The sequence below is a fragment of the Rhinopithecus bieti genome, unplaced genomic scaffold (assembly GCF_001698545.2).
Source record: "Rhinopithecus bieti isolate Rb0 unplaced genomic scaffold, ASM169854v2 scaffold_13375, whole genome shotgun sequence".
Lineage (NCBI taxonomy): Eukaryota > Metazoa > Chordata > Mammalia > Primates > Cercopithecidae > Rhinopithecus > Rhinopithecus bieti.
Genome location: NW_016807628.1, coordinates 578,346 through 593,819, shown reverse-complemented (window position 1 = coordinate 593,819; position 15,474 = coordinate 578,346).

The window sequence follows — 15,474 nt, the reverse complement described above, 5'->3', positions numbered from 1 at the left end:
TTGAGATGGAGTCTCAGTCTGTCACCCAGGCTCCCAGGCTGGAGTACAGTGGCACAATTATAGCTCACTGTGACCTCTGTCTCCCAGGCTCAAGCAATCCTCCTCCCTCAGCCTTGTGAGTAGCTGGGACCACAGACACATGACACCACCACACCCAACTAGTTTTTGTATTTTTGGCAGACAGGTCTTCACCATATCACCCAGGCTGGTCTTGAACTCCTGAGCTCAAGCCATCTGTCCACCTTGGCTTCCCAAAGTGCTAGGATTACAGACATGAGCCACCTGCACTGGGCCCTATGAAATAGCTTCTATTCAAAGATGTCTCTTGGAGTCAAAGAGATCAAGTAACTTGCCAAAAGCTATACACATAGACAGTTGTAAAATCAAGATCTGAACCCATGTATGGGCTCCAGAGCCCATGTGCTTAATTAACGCTCTACGTAATTTTAAAAAGCACTAGAGCTTTCTTAACTAAAGCCTCAAAAGATTTTTTTCTCTTTCACAAATTCGCAAATAAGGAACAGAGTTCAAGTTTTGTTCAAAAGTGGCACATTCCACTCTGTCTCTCCCACTCAACAAAACTAAAAGCCCTGAAGAAAATGCTCAAAGCAGTAGTACTCTGAAAGTTAAATGGTAGCAGGCAGGTCAGGGCAGAAAACTAGACTCTGAGCACCACTAGGTTAGTGATGAGATCCCTGTATTTCCTCCCTGTAGTACCTTCTGACCCAGAGTCAAAGGCATCCTGAGATCCAGAACTGCATATGGAGAGCAAGCAGGAAGGATTCTAAAAATATCTCTATTTCTGGTCCAAGGAGTGGAAAAGAGGAGGTCCTTTGGATAAGAAATAGTAAGGAAAATACCATTTGTTTATTATTATTTTTTTAATTTTATTTCAGCCCAGCCCCCAGGGCAATTACACAGTGGTGGTGGTAGTGGTGGCAACAGAAGCTTGACAACTGCCTGAAACTCAGTTGGAAGGGAGAAACTCTTTCACACCAGAGAGGCTGATACCAAGGGCGTAAGGAGAATGGGCACTGCTCTTTTTCTCTATATATTATCCTGCACTTAGCCCCAGAAGCGGACATATTGTGGGAAAAGAATGGCAAAGAGAAGAAATTAAGTAACAGCTTTTAAGTTCAAAAACCAGGAAGGAGGATTCCTGTGGCCCAGTTAGTATCTGGGAGATCACAGAAAGAAGACTTGAGAGAATAGTACCAAAACATTTTGTATAAAATCCTGTGCTTACCCTGAGCTATGCATAACTGAATCTGATTTCAAACAACATGCCAAAAACTTTAAGAACTGAAATGAATTGTAGACCACTGTTCCATCCTGAAACTGGCACCGCATGGCATTCACATGCCATGGTGATAAAAATGGAGCTGCAAAGGCTTTGAAAACTGGACTAACATTGAAACAAGAGCTCAGAAGAGGCAGGTAGAAACATGTTGCCTGAACAAAATCTAGCTGGATGCCTGCTAAAACAAAGAAATAAATAAATAGCATCCTTCATATAATTTAATAAAAGCAAGAGTGTCTAAGATAACATTCAAAAAGTCCAGGGAACAAAGAACCAAAGCAATCTCATCCAGGGTACAAAGAACCAAAACAATCTCAACATTTGGAAAGAAAAAAGACAATGCACAGCAACCTGAAGATGAGGCAGATGCTGGGATTTCCAGACTTGGACATGAAAGCATCTCTTGCAAACATGTCCCCAGAGGTAATGGTGAATCATGTTGCCCTGGCTGGTCTGAGGTGAATAATCTTCTAAAAATGAAAGTTAGAAAATTTCAGTAGATAAAATACAGAAAAGATTTTAAAAGCAAATAGAAATATTAAGCTAATAAACCAATCAAAAGATTTACTTAATGGGCTTAATAGCCAATGAAGATGACAGAAGAAAGAGTTGGTGAACTTACAGATAGATCAATAGAAGTATTCAATCTAAATAGCAGTGAGAAATGAGATTGGGGGAAGAAAGGGTGAACAGATTTACAGAGATCTATAGAACAGTGTCAAAAGGTCTCGTATTTATGCCATCGGAATCCCACAACGAGTTGATAAAGAATGTGGCAAAGGAAAAGAATTATAAAGGCTCACTCCTCAAATCTGGTTAAAAAGATAAAAGAATAGATTCAAGAAGTTCAGCAAACACCGAACGGAGTGAAATTTAAGAAATCCACAGTCAGATACATCAAAATCAAAATGCCGAAAATTAATGACAAAGAAAACATTCTGAAAGCAGCCAGAGAGAAACACGGCATTGCATACAGAAGCGAAATGATTTGAATGGCTGCAGACTTCTCAGGGAAGCTGGAAGACAGTGGAACAACACATTTAAAGTGCTAAAAAAAAAGAGAATTGTCAACCCAGCATTTGACATTGAGTGATATTTTTAGACATAAAGGTGAAGTGATGATATTCTGAGGTGAAGGAATACTAAAATAGTTCGTCTGCAGAAGACCAGCTCTTAAAGAAATACTAAAGGAAGTTCTTCAGACTGAAAGAAACTGATCCCAGAGGGAAATATAAAAGACCAGGAATGGGGAAAGAACAACAGAAGTGGTAAACATATGGGTAAATGGAATAGATATTTTTCCTTTTAAGTTCTTTAAAATAGATATGAAAGTTGAAAGCAAAAATTTTAATATGTTTATGACATTTTCAGTGTATACAGAAGTAGCACATATGAAAACTACAACATAAATGGAGTAACATGTTCTTTATGATGGTAAGATTTATACATCCTACTTGAAGTGGGAAAACATTAATTCTGAGTAGTCTATAAAAAGTGAAGTGCTCCGTACACCTATGTAACAAACCTCCACATTCTGCACATGTATCTCGTTTTTTAAAGAAAAAATAAAGAAAAAAAAAGGTGAAGTGTTCACTTTTTAACCTCTCAAGCAACCACTAAGAAATTATACAAAGAGATGATAAAAAGTGTAATAGGTAAATTTAAAATGGCATATGGAAGATATTTCAATAATCCAAAAAAGTCAGGAAAGGAAAACAGAGAAACAAAAATAGAAGAAATAAACAGAGCATTTTAGTGCTTGTGTTAGAAAATAAGAAAAGTCCCAAGTCAATAGTCTATGCCTCTACCATTTGAAATTCAAAAAAGAAGAGCAAAATAAAATCAAAACAAAAAATAACAAAGATAAAAAATTAATGAAATTGAAACAAGAAACTAATAGAAAAAATTGAAGTTCTATAAAATTGATAAATTTTTAATAATATTGGCAAAGAAAAAAGACAGAAGACATAAGTTCCCAAAGTCAGGAATGAAAGATGGACTATCACAACAGAACTACAAACATTAAAAGAGTATTAGATAAATACCACAAATAATTCTATGCACATAAATTTGACAATTTAAATGATATGGACAATTTCTTTTGAAGCCCCAAACTACCTTAACTCACCCACCCAAGAAGAAATAGATAACTTGACTAGTATTCTATCTATTAAAAATTAAATTCCTAGTTCAAAATTTTCTTCAAAGAAAAATACAGGTCTAGATTCCTGATAAATTCAGCCAAGCGTTTGAAGAAAAACATGTCCAATGCTAAACAATCTTTTCCAGAAAAAAAAAAAAAGAGGAAGCTTCCAGACTCATTTATGAAGCTAGAATTACTCTCATACTAAAGCCAGACGAAGACAGTTAAAGAAAACTACCGACAAATATACATCATGAACATAGTAAAAATCCTTAACAAAATGTTAGCAAATCAACTTAAGCAATATAAAAAAATAGTAATAATATGACATAATCAAATAGGGTTAATCCCAGGAATGTAAGCCTGGTTCAACATATAAAAATAATTTTTAAAAATCCATCATATAATAGACTAAAGAAGAATAAACACCTAAATATATAAATTTGTGTGAAAAAAGCAGAAAGACCAGCATTTATTTAAAATGAAAACTCTCATCAAACTGGGGACTAGAAAACACACTTTATTAATTGATAACGGGCATCCAAAAAAAAAAACACACACTGCTGACCACATTAAAAAGAAAAACTGAAAGCAATTTTTCCCCAAGATCAGGAAGAAGTCAAGGATGTCCACTCTCACCACTCCTATTTAACATTATACTGAGAATACTAAACAGTGCAATAAGTTAAGCAAAATACAAAAAGGCACACAAATTGGAGAGAAAGAAATTAAACTGTCCCCATTCAAAGGCACGTTGGTCTATGAAAAATAAAGAGTAGTGAATCCAGAAAAAAGGTTCTTTGAGAGTTCAGTAAAGATAAAAGGTTAATTTACAAAAATATATTAAATTTCTATGTATTATCAATGAAAAGTTAGAAACTGAAATTTGAAAGGTAACACCATTTAAAATAGTTTCAAAATATGAAATACTTAGGTCTCTATCTAACAAAGCTTATACAGACTCTATATACTGAGAATTACAAAATTATTGTGAATAAAGAAGTTCTAGGTAAATGCAGAGACAGACTATATCCATGGATTAGAGCACTCAATATAGTTAGGACACAAATTGTCAGCAAACTGATCTATAGATTTGATTCCATTCCAATCAAAACCCTGTCAGGATTTTTTGGCAGATACACATATGCTATTTATTAAATTTATACAGAAAGGCAAAACAATTAAAATAGTCAAAGTATTTTTGAAAAATAAATAAAATGAGAGGATTTACACTATTCAATTTTAACACTGCTAAAATCTAGAGTAGTCAGTACAGTGTGGTATGGGTAAAGGGATCTATTCATAGGTAAATGGCAAAGAATACAGAGCATATAAGTAAACTCAGACAAATATGGCCAATTGATTTTAAACAAAGATGGAAAGATAATTCAATAGAGGAAAGGTAGACTTTCCAACAAATACTGTTGGAACAACTGGACATGCAACCAAAAATTAATGTCAACCTAAACCTCACACCTTATACAGAAACTTAACTAAATATGGGTCTAGATTGAAATGAAAAATACACAACTATAAAACTCTTAGAAGAACATAGAGAATCTCTATAGTTGAGGCATTGCTAGAGTTCTTAGACATGAAACCAAAAAAGCATAATTTGTAAAATAAAATCCTGATATATTAGATTTCTTCAAAACTATGAACTTTTCCTCTGCAAAAGACACTGTTGAGTGACATCATAGAGATGGGGTAGGGGGCATGAAGAATCAGTTCCTTCACTGAGCAGCCAGTAAGATGACATAAGATTACAGATTAGATTTTTCATAATTCTGGGATCTAATTTAAAAATTTAGAGGCCAGGCACAGTGATTCACATCTGTGAATCACTTTGAGAGGCCAAGGCAGGAGGATTGCTTGAGTCCAGGTATTTGAATCTAGCCTGGGCAGCATAATGCGACCCTGTCTGTATTTTAAAAATTAAAAATTAGCCCATCATGATGGTGGACGCCTGCAGTCCCAGTTATTCAGGAGGTTGAGGTGGGCGGATGGCTTGAGCTCAGGAGGTCAAAGCTGCAGGGAGCCATGATTGTGCCACTGCACTCCAGCCTGGGCAACAGAGTGAGAACCTGTCTCGAAATAAAATAAAATTGGAGCAACCAGGGGAGGGTTTCACAGGAAGAAAAAAAAAAAAGATAGATTGGAAAGCATTATGGCATTTTGCTTACCAAAACTCGTAACCTTTTATGTTAGAAACTCAGAAAATTAGGAATAGAAGGGAGCTTCCTTAACATGACAAAAGGCATTCATGAAAAACCCATGGTTATCATACTTAATCATGAAAAACTGAAAGCTTTCCTTATAAGATCAAGAACAGGCAAGAATGTCTAGTCTTACCACTTTGATTCAACATTGCACTGGAAGTTTCAGTCAGGACAACTAGGCAAAGAAGAAATGAACCATATCCAGATTGACAAGGATGAAGTAACAGTCTCTATTTGCAGATGACATACTACACCAAACAAAAATCATTAGCACTAATACATGAGTTCAGCCGTTTGCAAGATATCAGATAAATCTACAAAACTTAAGTGTATTCCTATACACCAGCAATAAATTGAAAATAAAATTAGGGAAACTATTTTATTTATAATAGCATTACAATGAATAAAATTCTTAGAAATAAACTTCACGAAAGAAGTGCAACACTCCTACCTCGAAAACTATAAAGTGTTGTTGAAAGGAATTAAAGAAGATCTAAATAAATGGAAAGACATCCTGTAATCATAGATTGGAGACCTAATATTGTTAAGACTTCAACTCTCCCCAAATTGATCTACAGATTCAGTGCAATCCCTATCAAAATCTCAGACGGCTTATTTGCATAAATGGACAAGTTTATTCTAAAATTCATGTGAAAATGAAAGGGAGTCAAGAGCCAAAATGATATTGAAATGGAAGAACAAAGATGTAGGATTCACACTTCCCAATTCAAAAACTTACTATAAAGCTACAGTAATTATGATTTCGTGAGACTTGTATAAGGATAGGCTACAGATCAATGATATAGATGAGAGTCCAGAAATAAACCCATAAACTGATGGGCAATGATTTTTGACAAAGGTGCCAAGATAATCCAATAAGTAGAAAATAGTCTTTTCAACAAATGGTGCTGGAACAACTGACTAACCACATGCAAAAGAATAAAATTGAATCTTTTCCTCATCTCACAAGCAAAATTAGCTAAAATGGATTATAGACCTAAATGTAAGAGCAAAACTATAAAACACTTAGAAGAAAATATAGGCACAAATTTTTGTGACACTGGATTAGGCAATGATTTCTTAGATATGATACCAAAAGCACAAGCAACAAAAGAAAAAAAAAGTAAATTGGACATCATCAGAATTAAAAACTTGATTGTTAAAGGACACCATCAAGACACTGAAAAAAAAAAACTGCAGAATGGGGAAAATGTTTGCAAATCTTAAATCTGATAAAAAATTAGCCTCCAGTATACACACAAAAAAAAAACCCTTACAACTCAACAATATAAAGACAAGTAACCCAATTTAAAAATTGGCAAATAATTTAAATAGACATTTCATCAAAGGAGATATGCAAATAGCCAATAAGCACACGAAAAAAATGTTCAACATCATTAGTCATTAGGAAAGTACAAATCAAAGCCACCATGAAACACCACTTCATGCCTACTAGTATTGTTAGAGTCAAAAAGGTAAACAACCAGTTTCAGCAAGGATGTGGAGAAATTGGAAGCCTTATACATTTCTGATGGGAATGTAAAATGGTGCAGTCACTATAAGAAAGCCCACGGTTATCATACTTAATGGTGAAAGACTGAAAGCTTTCCTTGCAAGATCAGGAACAGACAAGGATGTCTAGTCTTACCACTTGTCGCTTCCATTTTGTCAATTCCTCATAAAGGTCAACATAGAGTTTTCATATGGCTTAGAAATTCTACTACTAAAGAATTCCGTCCAAAAGAATTGAAAAAATATATCCACACAAAGCGTTGTACCTGAGTGGTAATAGCAGTATTATTCATAATAGCCAAAAAGTGGAAACATCCCAGACCCCCATCAACCAATGAATGAATAAACAAAATATGTTATATTCGTATAATGGAATGTTACCCAGCTAGAAAAGGAAATGAAGTATCCATATGTGCTGCGACATGAATGAACATTAAAATTTTAATGCTAAGTGAAAAAAGCCAGTCACAGAAGACCACCTACATATGATTCTATTTATGTGGAATATCAGAATAGACAAATAGGCACAGAAATTGTATTAGTGGTTTCAGGGGATGCTGGGAAGGGGAGAGTGGGGAGTAACCAGTAATGCATAGAGAGTTTCTTTATGGTGTGATTAATGTGCTCTGATATTAGTGGTGACAGTTGCACAGCTTTATGAATATGCTAAAAAAAATCCCACTAAGTTGTGCACTTCAAAATGGTGAATTTTATGGTATATGAATTATTTCTGTATTTTTAAAAATGGGCAGAAGCTGTGAGATACCATTATATACCTAGTAGAATGGCTAAAAATAAGATGTAACTGGCAACACCAAGTACTGGTAAGGATGTGGAGCAAATGGAACTCCCATACATTACTGGTGGGAATGCAATGTGGTATCGCCACTGTGGAAAACGTTTTGATGGTTTCTTATAAAGTTAAACAGAGACTTATATGATCCAGCCCTTCTACTCTAAGTATTTACCATCCCCCACCCTGCCACACACACACCAAAAAATGAAAGCATATGTCCATATAAAAGCTGGTCATGTAAATGTTCATAGACAATTTATTTGTAATCACTAAAAGCTAAAAACAATGCAAATGTTTTTTAATTGTCAAACATAAACTTTGGTACATCCATATAATGGCATACCACTCAGCCATAGAAAAGGAATGCTTTATTGATAAATGCAGCAATGTGGATGGATTACAATGACATTAACGATGAGTGAAAAAAATCTCAAAACATTAATTTTTCTGTTTACATGACATTCTGAAAAAGACAAAGTATAAGGATAGAGAACAGATCAGCAGTTGCCAAAGGTGGATAAAAGGTTTAACTGCAAAAGAGTACCACAATGGAGCTCTTGGGGCATGATGGAATCCTGGCTGTGGGAGTGGTTATGAGAATCTATGCATATGTTAAAATTCATCGAACTGTACATGCTACATACACACACAGAGAGAGCTTACAAACACAATAGAGATGAAATAAAATAAAAAGTACTGAATAAATAATCCTAGACTTCACAAGATGCCAATGTATATCCCTTCTTAAGAAGATTGTAATCTAGATAAAGAGACAAAACTAACAAATTCTAGAGAGCTATCACTAAAATATACTAATTCCTATCATTTATCAAGCATTCACCCTCTGTCAAGCTCTTTACTGATACCTTCTGTCATCTAATCCTCTCAAAATTATTATGAGGTAGATAAATAGTGTCAAAGCCAAGAGTGATCCAACATCCAGCCTACCAAGCATGTAAAGACAGAAGAATGGTTTCTATCTCTTTATAGTCTCTGTCAGAAACTGGAGTTCCAGGAACACAGTGGCATGTCATTTGTCATAACTGGTTTGTTGCTCATGAAGATGTAAGGGTGTTTTTTAATGTATATTCCTCATCATGACAACACAACCGTCTCAGCAAGAACTTAAGTGATGATTCGTATGTGCTGATCATTTCTTGCTGCCACGTGGTACCTGACACCAAATGGCTCCTGCTCTAAATCGAAATTGTTGGCAACTTCTCCCTATGAGGAATGAGAGGTAATTGTCTAGTCTGAAAAATTAGATTGGTGCAGTCGGAGAGGTAGTTAAGGAATAGCCAGGACTGCAGAAACTTCCCCATAGAAAAAAAATATTGTCAATATGGTAAAAGCCAGGGATTATAACGTTACTAAACCATGAATATAAACTTTGTGCAGCATCTACAGCCAGTGCTAACTTTCAGCATCATTTAAAAGGAACTGTTTTCTACAAAATAGAATTTTCAGGTAGAGTAAGAGATCCAGTCCTAACTCAAACTCTGATTTTAAGATTTCATGCCTCTGCTCCAAAATTTCCACCAATGACCCTTTGTTTACCAGGTGAAAAGCCAACAACCCTCTCTGGGCTTCGAAACCCTCCCCCTCCTGCCTTCCCTTGACTATGTAGTGGAAAACTCAGCTGCCATCTTCCCCAAGTTTTACTTCTTCCAATCTCAACCCCTGGGACCTGATGGTCTTCTCAGTTTTCCCAGTCCTCCCCCACATTTCCTGGGGAAGAACTCTGATTGGCTACCCTTTGGTCAGATAACCATGCTTAGACCAATCAATTGTGACCAATGAGGCCAACACAGCAGTACAATGCTGTGGGAGCAAAGCAGAAAAAACAAAGCAGTGTTTCCAATCAAAAAAACACCTGTCTTCACCAGCCGTACAACTCTCCGTCCTCTGAATGCTTTGTTAGGATAGCTGACATGTACTGAATACTCACTATATACTAAGCACTTGTGACCATATTCATTTAACGCTCAGTGAGATAACTGTTATTATGTCCATTTTAGATTGAGAAACTGGAGGCATGTAGAGGTTATATAACTTGCCCCAAATCACAGAGATAGCAAGTAATAGAACCAGGGCCTGTGCTGTGACCAAGGTGACTTGTTGCTAATTTTTAGAATATATACTACAGAATCAGCTCTGGGCACTAACATACCTTTTAAGAGAATTTATCATTTCACATTTATTCTTATGTTTCCAGCTAGATTGTGGAGGGAAGCTAGGTTTTCTCTCTTTCCCTATACCCCACACCTTAGCCCCAGACATGCCCTGGAATCAAAGCCCAAGAGTGCCAGGGCCCCAGGTGAGATATGATCAGAGTGCCTGCCAAGGAAGGAACAGATGGGTCTGCTAAATGGTGAAATCAAGACCCTGCCATATGAATGGCAATAAGCATCCCACATAAAATAATTACTTCCAGTTTGCTTGGCAGGTTGGATGAAGTCCGAGGGAAGGTTAATTTATCTTTCACAGCTTTGAGCCTTCAAGCTGTGGTTTCCCGAGTGAAAAGGATCTCTTTTCAATGATTCTTTGCAAGATCCATTTAGTCATGGCAGAACTACCTCCTCCTCAACGAGTCACAAAGTTTATTTGGGGTCCGTTTGCTGGCCAAGGTCCACGATGTGGGGATGGGCAATTTAAGTCACATAGAGATGTACATGTATACCAAAGGTCTATGCTACAGCAGGTAGGATACTAAAATAGCTTCAAGTTCTAGATGCCAGTTAACTCTACCATGTAAAAGCTGTGTAAGGATTGTCTCATCTGTGGAATGGGTAGAATCATATATGGCTAATCAATTTAGGAATATGAGGAATATTAAGTGAGGTAAAGATTATTAAATAAAACTTGGAATGATTAAGGGTGCTTAGAAACTTCCAGGAACAGAATCCAGACATAAATGGAGCCTTTTGATCTATACTGAAATGGCAAAGCTCCCTGTTTTCCATGCCTATTAATGCTTCTGACTTTCTTTCTCACCTCTGTTTTCTGAGGCTCCCTTTTCCTCACCTTAGGCCCTAACTGTTAAGGCTTTTGCGTTACAGGATGAGAAGAACCAGCATTTTTGCGTGTCTTTCAATAACCAATTGCTTACTTCCATTGAATGGTAAAGGTCTAATGTTGATAAGAATTTGGTGCCATCATTATGAATATCTGACCCAACTCAATTCAGTCTCTTTTTCACAGAAACTTAGTTTGCTCAGGCAATCCATGGTGGCTAAAGACAGTTCAAGGATTTCATCTCCAAAATGCCTGATATGGTGCCCCAAAGAGACACACACTCATTCCTCATTCGGTCTTGCTTACTCTGCCTGGGACAGAAACTATTCCCTACTTGCAGCAAAGCAGGTAATTTCACACACTGGGAAGAGAAACATGTAATGGTAAATGTTTTGAGATTTATCAGTGATGAAAGACATCAAAAAGTCTTTCTAAAACGTAAACAGTCATAATTGAAAAAAGAAAAAAGAAAAAATATTTTAGTTGATTTTAGTTGGAAAATAGTTTTAGTGCTTACATTGTAAGATGATGTGTGTTTTTTCAGTAGCCTTACTCCCTTCTGTGAATAACACTTTCTGTGCGTAACCTTCACCCATCTGTGCATCCCCACGGCAAATCCACATAGTTTACTCGATATAGAATTCATGGTCAAATGTTCATTTATTTCAATACTTGAACAATATTGTACCACTTCATTCTAGCTTCCATTGTTTCAAAAGAGAAGTTTACTGTTATTTGAATTGGTGTGTTCCTATAAATAATGCCTTGTCTCTCTGTGGTTGCTTTAAAGATATTTTCTTTGTCTTTACTTTTCAGAAGCTTAATTATGATATGTGTTGGTGTGAACCTGTTTGTACTTATTCTGTTTGGGGTTATCCCAGCTTCTTAAATGTGTACTTTTATGATTTTTACCAAATTTAGACAGCTTTAAGCCATTATTTTTCCTCAAATGCTTCTTCAGTTCTACTCTCTTTCCTCTCATTCTGGTACTCCAATGATACAAATGTCAACTTTTTTGTTATTACTCCACAGGCCCTGAGACTTTGTTCATTTTTCTTTCATTCTATTTTCTTTCTGTTGTTTAGATTGGGTAAACTTTATTGATCTATCCTTAAGTTTACAGAGTCTATCCCCTATCATTTCTCTGCAATACCATTGAGCCCATCTAGTGAGCCTTCCATTACCATATTTTTCAGTTCTATAACTTCCATTTTGACCTTTTTATAACTTCTAATTTCTTTGCTGAAATTTTCTACTTGTTTATTTGTTTCAAGAGAATTCATAATTGCCTGTTAAAGTATTTTTAAGATGGCTGCTCAAAAATCCTTATCAGATAATTCCAGTATCTAATTCATCTTGGTATTAATATCTATTGATTGTCTTTTCTCCTTCACATTGTGATTTTCCTATTTCTTGCTATGATCAGTAATTTGTATTAGGTCTTGGGCATTTTTAATATTATATTATGAGGCTCTAGATTCTATTTACTCTTCTGTTTTAAGAAGGAAGACCTCTCATGGCAGTGTAGTGCAAGAGCTGGGTAAATGTGTTTGTTCAGCTTTCCCCTGGGTTCCTTCCTTCCATACCACCCCCAAAAATGAAGAAATGATTAGTACTACCTCACTGCAGACAGATGGGGTAAAAGTTCAGTCTTGTCCTCAACCCACTGACATCTTCCTGGCAAAAATAAGGTTCCAATTCAAATCAACTTATTGCTTTCAAGTTGAAATGTAAGCTCAGATCCCTCTTGGGCCCCACTGACAAAGAGGAGAAGAAGGAGACAGATGGCTGAGTGCCACTTTGTTGTTGCAATATAAGAATGGAAGTTCTGCTTCTTGCTAGTTACTGGGGAGCCATGAGGAATGAAATGTCAATTAGCTCCATGGTCTACCACTTCATTCCATCATGTTGATGACAATTGGGGGTGAAGACCCAGAAGAGGGGAGCAGAAACAAGAGTGCTGACTGGCCCTGCTTCATACTGCCTCATTCAGTCTTCTTGCTGCAGGTGGGTGTGGGGTTTCAGCTCTCCACTGAACCTTGTTGACATTGGGAGTTGGGAGAAGTGGAGGTGATGTCCTGACTAGTTCCAATACATGCTACCTTATTCAGTCTCATTGATGCTGGCTGTGGTTAGAGATTCAGCTTACCAATGGACTAGGTCAAACACTGTAATTTGACCCCCAGTGGGTTATTTAAGAAAGGACCTAATTCAGTCCAAGAGAACTCATTATTGGGATTTTGTGGGAACAACTGGGAAATATAGGGTTGTTAAGAAGACCTCTCTCTTTCTGCTGCACTTGAAACTATGAAGACATCAACTGGAGACTGAAGAGACTACAGACTCATTTGGCTGCTTTATGTAGCAAACATAGAGGTTAGGAACATAGATTTGATTTCAAAGTCTAGCTCAATTATGAGACTGTGGGCACAATATACTACTGAATAAAATGGAGATAGTGAAGGTACATCTCTTACAGTATTATTTCAAGTATTTGATAAAGTAATATATGTACAGCAGTTCCACCAATGCTTGGCATGTCATGAATTCTCATCAAATGGAGGTTATGATAAATAACTGACAATGTTGTTAATAGCAGGCCCATGTCTTCCACTTTCTTTTATCTCTCATAGGACTGAGTTCATGGTAAGTGCTTAATGAATATACCAGCATGAACCAATGTATCAGAAAGGACCTGTTTAAACTCGGCCAACTCAATTTCCTGTCCCACTGCAATACTTGTTTTAATGTAAAGATTAGAGCTGGATGAAAAATTGCATTCTCATAATCTGCTCTCACACAACATAACATCACTCTGTCTTCCACATTGGTCTCTCCAAAGATTCCTGTATCAAAAGAAATTTCCCATGGGACTGACATCCTTATAGCACAGAATAAAAACCTTTGACCCACAATGAGGTATGTACAGACTCTTTTCTCCCTTCTCTTGTCCACCATTTTCCTACTGCTATATTTTAAAAATATCCCAATAGAACATGGATTTAAGGAATAAAAGTTATGAGGGATAGACAGTGGAGACTTGTTGACACCGGTATCAATATTGCACTTACACATTCATATTAAGGTTTTCAAGATAGTTAAATGAAGAGAAATGTAGACATATTAATGGCACTCTGCACTCAGTTACACAGTAAAAACCATCCCTGCCAAATTGACAAAACCAGAAGCAGAGATAGAGCTCTGAAGTGAGTTAATCTAAGGGCAACCACGTTGAAAGAGATTTCTCTAAAATTAATTCCTAACCCCTATGCTTGCTATATAAAGCAGTCAGATGAGTCTACAGTTTCCTCAGGCTCCAGGTGATGTCTTCATAGGTTCATAGATTCTCTTATTCTAAGCTCTAATTGTCAACATCATTGAAAAATAAGGCCTGGCATTCACCTCTATGTCACTCACCACTATTTAGTTAGACTTTTTCATTCCACTTTAGAAATAGGAACTAGGATGTCTAAAATGACATTTTTGTTTGTATTTCTGATCTTTTAGATATCATGGGATTTCTTTTTCTACTACACTAACACCCTATTAATCTATTTTGCAGAGTGTGACAGCTTACTTGGTCCCATTCCTATTTCATCCTATCATGCCTTTGTTAACCTAGAGTAGTACTTCTCAACTTGAGGCAATTTTGCCCCTCAGAGGCTATTTGGCCATGACTGAAAACACTTTTGATTGCCACAACCAGTCGGGGAGAATAGGGGTTGACACTACTGGGATCTAGTAGTAGGGGCCAAGGATGCAGCTAAACATCCTACAATGCACAAGATGCTTCACACCCCCCAACAAAGAAGTATCTGGTCTAAAATGCCAATAGTGTTGAACTTGTGATCCTTCCCTAGGAGGTAAAAACAAGATTATATTTTCAAGTTATTCTTGAAGCTAAAGTTCTACTTGTAGTCAATTGAAAAGCAGAAGTGAGATCCATGAGACCACAGTTGTAAAGTCCTCCTACAAACTCATCAACAGAGATATTTAGTTCTGCCAAAACCGTAATTCTATTTTTAGTATTTGGTCCTTAGTTTCTGAGTATTCAGTGTTAGATAACAGCATCAAGGTTTCTACTGAAAGCATCCCACCTTATGTGATTCTTTTTTTACTCGCTTTCTTTGCTCCCAGCTGTGTGCCTTTAATCTTGTTTCTCTGGCCCTTCTAGAAGCTCTTAATAACCTATAAATCCTTTGCTTCTTAAACTAGTTAGAGTATATTGTCTGCAATTAAGGACCTTAAGTGATGCAATAAATTATTATAGACAATCAATCTTCAAGAAAACAAGAATAAGAGACTGATTACAGGAACATGTTGAGTTTGAAGTCAATGCAAATCTAGTTAGCATTAGAAGATGAAACTCTTGTAAGGTTATGGAGGACTAAGTGTCAACTGCTATAGACTACTGCAAGGCACAAGGAATGACAAGACGTGAAGTGGGTTGGTGTGGTAGAATAAAGACGATCACAAATTATTTGTCACT